Source organism: Acartia tonsa, chromosome 7 (genome assembly GCF_053477335.1).
Source record: "Acartia tonsa isolate MP-2025a chromosome 7, ASM5347733v1, whole genome shotgun sequence".
In the NCBI taxonomy this organism is placed as follows: Eukaryota; Metazoa; Arthropoda; class Copepoda; order Calanoida; family Acartiidae; genus Acartia; species Acartia tonsa.
Genome location: NC_137266.1, coordinates 40,513,670 through 40,523,849, shown reverse-complemented (window position 1 = coordinate 40,523,849; position 10,180 = coordinate 40,513,670).

Here is a 10,180-nt window from a genome sequence, read left to right as displayed (position 1 = left end):
ATGATATAATTTTACGGTTTAATTTCTCTTGTAGTTTAAGTCAAATAAATTTTGCTTGGTTTAATTTAAAACAAAAGTTAAAACACAAGTAATCATGTTCAATAAACAAAAACACAAAGATAACAAAAAAACATTTTACGTTTAGTAAAAAATGCTTGTCAAAAAAAGTTTAGGTAATCATAAACTCTTTTAAACTGAGAAAATAAAACAAAATCAAAAGCAGCTAGAAAGCAGCCAAGAAGCTGTCTGATCGAAATGCTTAATCATGGTGAGCAGATTTTCACATAAAAAAATCAGACCTTTTTCTTTAATAGGAGCTTAGAAAAGCCTAATTTCATTTTAATTTTAATCTATTTTAAATAAAAAATTTCAACAGACAAAACAATTATCATTTGACAAACTGACAGTCAAAGACTATTTTACAGTAGCTTTGTAAAATCACTAACATTTTCTTTTTAAATAACAAGTCTTTTCTTAATCAAGCATTTTTATCTATATTCATATATGTATTTTTAATGCATATATTGCAAACCACACAGTATGTAAACCAATTGACTATGGTTGAAATTCGAAACCCTACTGAAACCAAAATTTTTTATAATAATATGGAATTTAGTAAGTAACTGGACCTTAAAGAGCCTGGGAGGGTGTTTCCATGAAACTGAAAAAAATATTGTACATAAATCTATAGCAAAAAGTTTAATAATTAGTTGTAATTGCGTCATCTCGTTTTATTGTGGTTGCGGGTTCTAGCCCGGGCAAAACTGTGTTATAACTTAGATACTTTTGTCATGTTTATCCAGTGAAAGAGGGGACAATGGGCTGTTTATTACACTAGTTCCAAAAGTTTTATAATAACGTTTTCTTTTTCGTTGGCTTAACAACTTTGGGGACTTTGGTGGATTTTGATTGGTCGGCTCATCAGGTTGAGTGTTCAAATGTTTTAACAACTAATTTTAATCTCAAAAGTGGTAATTTTGTTTATTATTACTGGGGAGAAACTTCAATTTATCGGCCTTTGTCTTATCCATTTAGGTCCTTTTATCTTTTATTGTCCTTACCCCACCTCAATTTATAAAAAGTTATCCAAAAAGTAAATGCGCAAATAAAAATGTTTGGCTGTTTTATTGGAATACTGTTCGCTTATGTGAGAGATATGTGCGAGAGAATAGAAAGGTGTCCGTAACAGTCAGCAATTTATTGATAATACCGGCCAAATTTTAAAGTTTATGTTGATTCAAATTCATTTATATTTGATGACTGCTACCCCCTCTGTGTTATAATTCATCTTTCAGAATAAGACAATTATTTTTCAAGGGGGTTGGCTTCTATTAGTTGAACAACTTTAAACGGCAATTTCAGAATGTCCCTAAAATTAAGTATTTTTATAGCTGTTTTAAAGATTTTACTATACAAACAAATACAAATACAAATATTATACAAAAAACTAACATTCATGGTACAGACAAATGTTCAATTTGTTTTCTTACGAGTTTAAAATAAGCTATAATTATAATTTTGTTGAATTTTAACAACCCTGCTATGTGAAACAATGCGACACCCTGTAGATTATATTCACACCAGCCCGCTTTCCACCCCCCTCCCCACCGTGGACATAAAAGTTTTCACAGCTTTTTTTCTCTATTAACTCTCTATCTATTTTTCTTGTCCTTTCTCTCTCATCTCTCTCTCTCTCTATCTATCTATCTATCTATCTCTCTCTCTCTCTCTCTCGCTCGCTTAAGCTCTTCTTATGCAAAAACTCCTCCCCTTACCTTCTTCTAAATACGCCTCTTTTTCCATCATATACGCATTTTGACGCTGTTTTATATGTTTGTAAAAAACTGCATAATATTTCCATTCTTTATATCCTTTTTTTTTCTCTTTCTAACATTTTGTATCCTTTTTTGTTTTTTGAAAAATTCTCATTAATATTCCTTAGAACTGTTATAAACTGTAGAATTTAGATTTATAGTAGAACAGTAGGGTCACCTATCTCATAAATAAGCTATCTACAAGATTTTCTACTTATAGATTTTTACAGTAAGGAAGCAGAGAATAAAATTAAGATCATTGTAGATCATGGATAGAAAAAAATGCTTATCTTACAATTGAATATGCATATCCTTGCACTTGGAGGGAGAAAAATATTAGGAAAAATAATTTTAACAGGGCAAGATAAAATTTTAGCAAAGATTTAAAGGTAAAATTTTGAATGTGGGTGTGTTATGAAATACAATCCTTGCTCATAAGTACATACTCTCTGTTACCTAATCTTTTACTGATTATTATAGGTGTCCTAACAAATCCAAACGGTGAGGAGTAAATGTTTTTATGTTGAAAGAAGACACGAACCGTCAACTCCTTGAAAACTATTTTATTTTCTTAGCTTCTGATTTAAGTATAAACTTGAATCTTTATTAGGCCTGTTTTACTGTTTGTTTATAAGAATTCCTGTTCATTTATCAATATTGCATTATGATTTATTTATTAGTGCTTTTACATTACAGAGAATATAACATATAAATTAGCAAAGGACACACATATTTTGTAAACTACACAGTAGAAAGTTATGGTTTTAAAAATGCCGTCATTAAACAGGCAAAAATGAGTCTATTAAAATCTTCTTTAAAAGTTTTGTTATGGCAATTTTGTGGGACAACTTGATTTATTTGACTGGTTATTTGTTTGCATATTTTAAAGCATAAAACCTCATAGGTAAGGGATAAGGAGAGGGAAATCAAAAATAAATAGACAATTTGCAAAGCAACCAAAAACTGTTGAGCTTTTCTGTTCAATATTTCTGTTTTTTTTATATATAAATTCCAATTAAGAGAGTTGCATTGTACAATTACATCAGGGAGGAATGGGGATATAAAGATGTTTCTCATTCATTCGAATCCGGTGGATAGGAACCGGTTCTCATCCATACGAAAAAAACTATGTCTAGCATCGTATTATATCCAGCTTTCTACGAATATAGAAATGTACAATCATAAGATTAAAACCAGTTTTTTTTAGCCGGTGCCTTCGGCACCTCGGGGCTAAAAAAACTAGTTTTAATCTCATAATTGTACTTTCTATATCCGCGGAAAACCGTTTATAATACGATGCGAGAAATAACTATTATTCGTCCTCAAAGTTTTATAATAATGTTTTCTTATTCGTTGGCTCTAAAACTTTGGGGAATTTTATTGAACTTTGTATTCAAACATCTCAACCATTAATTGTAATCTATAGTAATGGTAATTTTGTGCATGATCATTGGGGATACATGCCAATTTATCCGCTATTTTCTTATCCCTCAGGTTGTAGATTATTTGTGTAAAGGTATCTCTGCCATCCTAGGAAATATAAAGGTGCATCTTAATGTATTGCCCAAGCAAAAGTATTGTCACCTTTCTACAGATAAATAGACATGTATTCTTGAAAAGGTATGGGATATAGCAGTAGGATTTTTATTATAAGTATTAGATGGAAAGTATATCGCTCGATTTTCCATATTAATATTGATTTATCTTGGCATTAGTATGGCAAGTTCCTTACTCTAACCCAAGTTATTTGATTAAACCTTAACTTCAATTTGCGATTTTTTGTTATTCTATTACAAGTTTTTTCTTTCTTCAAAACTGCCTCTTTTTAGCTTTTTTATTTAAATTTTTTTTTTGGTTTTTCTTATTTCCTCTCCCTTTCCTATCCCTTTGATTTTAAATATATGCCATGTACTGATAAAGAATAGATTTGTCTTAGTTCTTTGATTTAGTGATCCCATCCAGTAGAGGGAAAAGTTATTTAGATATTTCAATTGGGTTAAATCATGTATGATGTCAAGGTTTTAACCTCTTTCAGTTTGATATCAACATTACAACATGATTTAAAAATTCAATCATTAGATTTTTTGCTTGAGACTTTTTATACGATGAATAATAAATTTTGTATAGATTATTGAGAGAAAAAATTCAAATGTTTAGAATAATGACTAGATTGTGATTTGTTTTTGTTTGATTTCAATTTTTTCATTAATGTCATTTACATTTGATTGAGGCGTTTTTTTTTAAATGAATATTTGAGCCAAACAAGTTTTTATGCCAATTAAATGATCTAAAAGAAGTTTTTATCGCTCAATTAATTCTTATTGTTAGGACATTTTAAATGTTTATTAATCAGTATTGTACATTATGATCCTAAATATGTGAGAAAGGAAAAGACATTTGGATGTAAATTACACTGGGTTACCCAAAATTTTATTAGCACGCTAATTTTTGGGTACTTTTTATAAACTTTTGATTTTCTAGCTCCAAACTAGTATTGTTTATACTTTTCAACCAATACTACAGAATAGGTATTTTTTATATTTTATCATCATTGTAAATGAATTTATGGACACAATGCAATGGATGTAGAATATACGTGGATTATATAACATGAGAAAAATTGTCGTCAATTTAGGTTGCAATTTCCCCCCGCATTTATTGGTCGAGCTGTTTATCCAGTAGGAGGAAAGAGGAAGTGGTAGAGGAGGGGGATAGGGGATATCGTTATTTTAGCCCGCTACCGAGTTCATTTTATTATGGAACATGAAAATCTGGCGTAAGATTCAAGTAGTTATACATCCATTCTATTTACATATCTAAAGAACATTAATTTCCTATAAATGGTTAATGTTAAGCATACATGAATACTTTAAAAATACTGTATAATATTTTACTGTTAGATTTAGTCAATGAGTTATTCCTAATAAAAAAATTTTCAAAAATTGACTGTAAAGTAAAAACGTCCATTTTTGACGCATTTTTTGTTATCATTGACGTCCAACCGTCGAAGTAAGCGTATTAATTAATGCGTATTGCGTACATAACAGAGATATAGAAAAAGTTAAGTTTGATTGATTTTTTTTACCTATATTTCTTAAGGATCTTAAGAGATGAGACGATGTACAATAAATTGATAAAAACCTCCGATTATGCTTTAAAAAATTACCATATCGGTGGATTAAAATAATTTTGGTAGAAATTTTTGACATTGCTAGATTGTACCACACAATCAAGAATGAAGAAAATTCCCCGCAGTTTTTAAGTTAAAGAATTGAAAAATATGTGAATAAAACTTTGGGTACTAGTTTAACTTTCAGTTTAATGCCCCCAACCCCTCCTCTCTCCCTTATTTTTTAAAAGTGTATATACTTTCATTCTGTATAATAGTTAATATTCTTTAATTTGTAGATTCCTTTCCCTCTGGTATATACATATGAAAGCAGTAGAATGTTGAAATTTCAACCTATGTATATGGTTGAATGAACTGTTTGAGGGAGCTGCTACTCTATAATTTGGTCTTATTAGTTGGTGACTTTATAACCTCTTATTATAAGTGCGTAGTAAAGATAGAAGCTGCTATAAAGCATTATTCAAGAAGCAGTCTAACTGCAAAAGTTGTAATAAACTAAAATTTGCAAATTGCATTGGTTATGAGAATCTACGAAAAAAAATCAGACGTCTATCCTACATAGCATCAGAGTAAATCCTATTTTCAATAGCCTTCTATGACTAACAAACGGTCATACACTAAGGATAAAGTAGCTAGGTTACTAAATATCAGACATAGAATAGTTATGTATCTCATCGTATTATAGACAGCTTTCCGCGGATGTTAAAATGAAAAATTCATAGATACAAACAAGTTTTGTTTGTTCTGAGGTGCCGAAGGCCCGAACTAACAAAATTAGTATTAAATTTAAGATTTTAATTTTATTATTCGTAGAAAATTGTTTGTAATACAATGCTATACATGATTATACAGTATGACTGAGAACCGGTTCTAATCCAGCGGATATCAATCGGTCTTGAAGCCATACTGGAAAAACACATATGAAAACGGTGAGGGAAATTACTCTCAATCTTTATAGATCAAAAAACAAAGCTTCATTAATTTCAAAATGTTTAAACAAAATCCTCAAAAATAGTAAAAATGTTTCAAGTAGATTGAAATAAAAATGTTGTCCATTAATTTATAAAATGAAGAGGATATCTGTCTGTCTTTTGTGCTGAAGGATTTCGTTAACCGCTGAACAGATATAGTACTCCTTTACATTAAAGATTTCTCATAGGTCCTGTAAAGGTTTAAAGCTATTTTGGGGGTAGGTATGAACCTACTTCGCAAAAAAATTTGCCCTCTCCTATTAAGAAAATCTCAAACTAACGTGCTCAAGTAGTTTTTAATCTTTTAACTTTTCATTTTAATATCCGCGGAAAACTGTCTATAATACGATATGATAAATATATATTAATGATTGTTAGACAGTCAGACGAACAGGCGATCAACAAAAAGTATGAAGTAGCTGCGCTACTAAAAATAGAAAAAATATTGCTGGATTGAACGAATACGTTTATTTGAACTAATGTTTATTTAATTTTAGTTTTCTTTGTATGCTGTGTTTCTAAATAATTATTTTACCTCTCTCTCTCTATGTGAACTTTTCATTCAACAAGGATAAAATAATTCAAAATATTAAGTAAAAATGAACAAAATTTTTAAAATTGATTGATTTCAAGTTGGGTAATTTCATTATATCTTGATTGGTTGCTTAAGTCTATTAGTGTTCATACTAATGATTTTAAGGGGCGATTTTGTTTATGATCATTGGGGATGTACATCAATTTATCGGCCATTGTCTTATCCCTTAACATCCATGGTATGAGTTAACAATAATTTTTGAGGAATTTAATTTAATTATTTTGGTCAAAGGTAGGCTATTTTAAAACAATAATTGCATGGGACGACATTAAAAGTTCACTATTTGACATAAAAATCCAATACAAAGTTAGTTAGTGAGTAGCTACCATTGGAAAGATATGAATTTAAGTATATGTGCTTACGATGCGTAACTGGAAAATCATTTATACAGTTACTTTACATAATACAATCATTTTTACATCAACAGGAATAAGTTTTTGTAAAAACAAGAATTATTGTATCTATATGAAGCACAGCAATATTTTTATATTTTTTTACATGAAATGTAAAAAAAAATGTAGATATAAGTTGCTTATCAGAAATGTACATTGTACACCTCACTTTATTTAAATTTGGTAAAATTCTTTTTGTGTAAGGGGGTGTAAAGGGGTGATTACGCCCCCCCCCCCCCACGAAAAAAAGGTTGTTCGTCCTTGCCTCTATGATATAAATATTACCCCCCCCCCCAATTAAAAAAGCTTGGACGCCCTGGTTTTGTATAGTTATAAAAAGTGGAATATCTCACCCACCTCCCAAAAAACTTTCTCTTTTCATAAAATTTAATATTTGTCTGTCTCTTTTCATAAAATTTAATATTTGTCTATTATTTAATTGTCATAAAATCTTTCTCTGTTTATGTAAAGTTTTTATAAATAAATATAATTTTCTTTGTATTACATAATAACTTGATAGCCCTTACCAATATATGATGTATTTTTAGAATTAATTTGTTTTCAATATTAAGCTTTTACGCTTTATCTGATCTTTTAAAAACAGTCAAAAACCTGCCATTTTAGCCATTTGCGACATTTTATATGGAAATTCTGTGTTTGCGCAGTATGATCTCAAAATAGCTTATACGTGACAAGTTTTTTTTACTGTTATGGACATTTTTAAAGTATTGTAAAGAGGTTAGGTTTAACCTTTTTAAGAAAAAAAAAATTTCCCTCGTCCTCAAATTTCTACTATACTAAACTTAATTTACAGGAGTGTTTATAACTCCCCTCTTTAACTAGATCAATTTTAGATAAAATTTCGTGCTTTTTTAAACGGCTAGTAATTATTTTTGATTTTTCATCATGTATGGAGTGTAAAAAAGAAAACAAAACATTTGAAAAATAATTTTGACATTATGTTAGACAGTGCGATAAAAATTAGTTAGAATACATGCCCAGAATAGTATTGGAATATACCCTAGTAGAATAGCAGCTACGTTACTAAATTAGTTATGTATCGCATCGTATTATAGACAGATTTTTGCAAATATTGAAATGACTAGTTATAAGATTAAAACCAATTTTGTTAACCCTGACAAAACTTTATGATTTCTATTTTAATATACGTGGAAATTGTCTTTAATACGATGCAATACATTCATTATAATTAGAACAGGTTATAATCCAGCGGATATTTATCGGTTTCAAAGCCATAATGGAAATAAAAATAATCACTTTAAAATCACCGTTAATTAATAAATCATCGCGATTTTCAAAGAACCATTGCCCTGTCTCGCGCTAAAAATATAACTGGACCAAGTTGACCGCTTGGTTCCTTCGTCCCCCTCCCCTTTTTTTCCTCTTAAAGCCATTGCTTCCTTTCCCTCCTAATTACCTTGACTTTGACGTTCACATAAAAGGTAAAATTTTAAGTAATTCTAGATAATACAAAAAAAGTAGTTTTATAGCTAATCAAAACAAGTTTTTAATTTTATGTAATATATGGTAATATTGCAAGTTCAAACTGTTATCATCCAAAACATAAAAAAAATAAATGTCTTTCATAACTTGATTTTATCAAAACAAACATTATTTTAAAATCAAGTTTAGTTAAAAAAGATATTTTTTACATCAGTCATAGATTTGACCAATTTGAATAATTTTGTTAAAATATTTTATTTTGCTAAAATTAAATTAAGTTTAAATGAAGAAACGTCTTTCCGTTCTATTTATATCTTGCTCTATTTTTAATTGGTTTAAAATAAAGATTAACAGGTGGCTGCTACAATTTCTAGGATTGGAAATCTTTTTATGTAAAAAAAGAAAAAATAATTACTTTGAAATTATTAACTCGTTAAATTTTTATTGCACAAACTTTGTCTGAAAGTCCCAACTGTGCACGGTAATGAACAGCGCCTGTTTCAGGCTCAAGGCTTTCCCCCCTCATCTCACTATTAGTTTTAGATGCCTGACATAGCAGCAGAAGGTAACAGTTTAATGTCTCTTGTATGACGTGTGTGGACCAGGACTTGAACCCGATACCTCCCAGGCTCCCCGAGAGCCAGCAGGGAAGTTATCATTTATTCTAATGCCGTGGAAAATAATATTTACAGGAAAGAAAGTGGTGTAAATTAATTTTACATTCGTAGAAAAATTCATTGTTTTGCAACGAGTTTTAAACAATGGCGTGCGCATAGTTTTGTCAGGGAGGTATGAACCTTGAATAGCTCAAAAAAAATTGAAAGGCAACGCTAAAAAAATAAAGTTTAAGAGGGCATATATGTAACCCCTTCTGCACGCCAATAGTTTTAGGTTTATTTATTCTTTTCCATGAAAGCCTAAACAATTTTAAAAAATTCTTCATTCTTTTAATTTACAGATTTCGTGTCAAAGACTAAACAAAATTACTACAAATAAGTCAAATATTAAAAAAATTTGCCATTATTGTTGACAATATTTAAATCTCAGAAATAAACAATCATTTTAGACTTCTATCTTAGATAGAAAAAAATACCTTTTTTGTTGATTTATTTATACAAACAGACATGCGAACAGACGGAATAAGTTATAAAGTAGCTTAGCTTCTGCAGACAAAAAAATATTACTAAAAACATGCAAAAATACAAATTTTAACTAAAAGAAATTGTAACTCACTATGACATGACACATATCAATGGATGCTTGAAATGAAAACTAAGGCAACTCTAAACTATTGAATCCACCCCCATATAATTCACCCCTTTACCAATCTTAAAATCTAATTGGCCTTTCTAAGGATATCTTAGAAAACATCAAAATATTTGCAATAAACTTTAGCAAATTTTTTCAGAAAGTCATTAATTGATAGAAATTTTTTGTTGTTGTAATTTTGGACAATTCCAAAATCTTGCTAAAATAATAAATTCAATTACTATATTGTAAAAACATATACCAAGTTTCTTTCTTAATGACGTGCGTAGATTTTAAAAAATAAAGGTATTTTATATAGAGACACAATTAAAATTTTTGACCAGAAAACAAAACAAAATGTCCTTAAGAATTTTAGTGTTTTGCTTCCCACCCCTTTCCCCTTTCGCTGTCTCCAAAAGGTTTAATTATTTTTATAAATTCACTAGGTTTAGAAAAGTATCTAATTACAGACATTTATTTAGCTAAAAAACTTGAATATGATTTTGAATTTATCCTTTTAAATCTTTTACCTCTATTGTAAAAATCATTAATATCATTGAGAATTT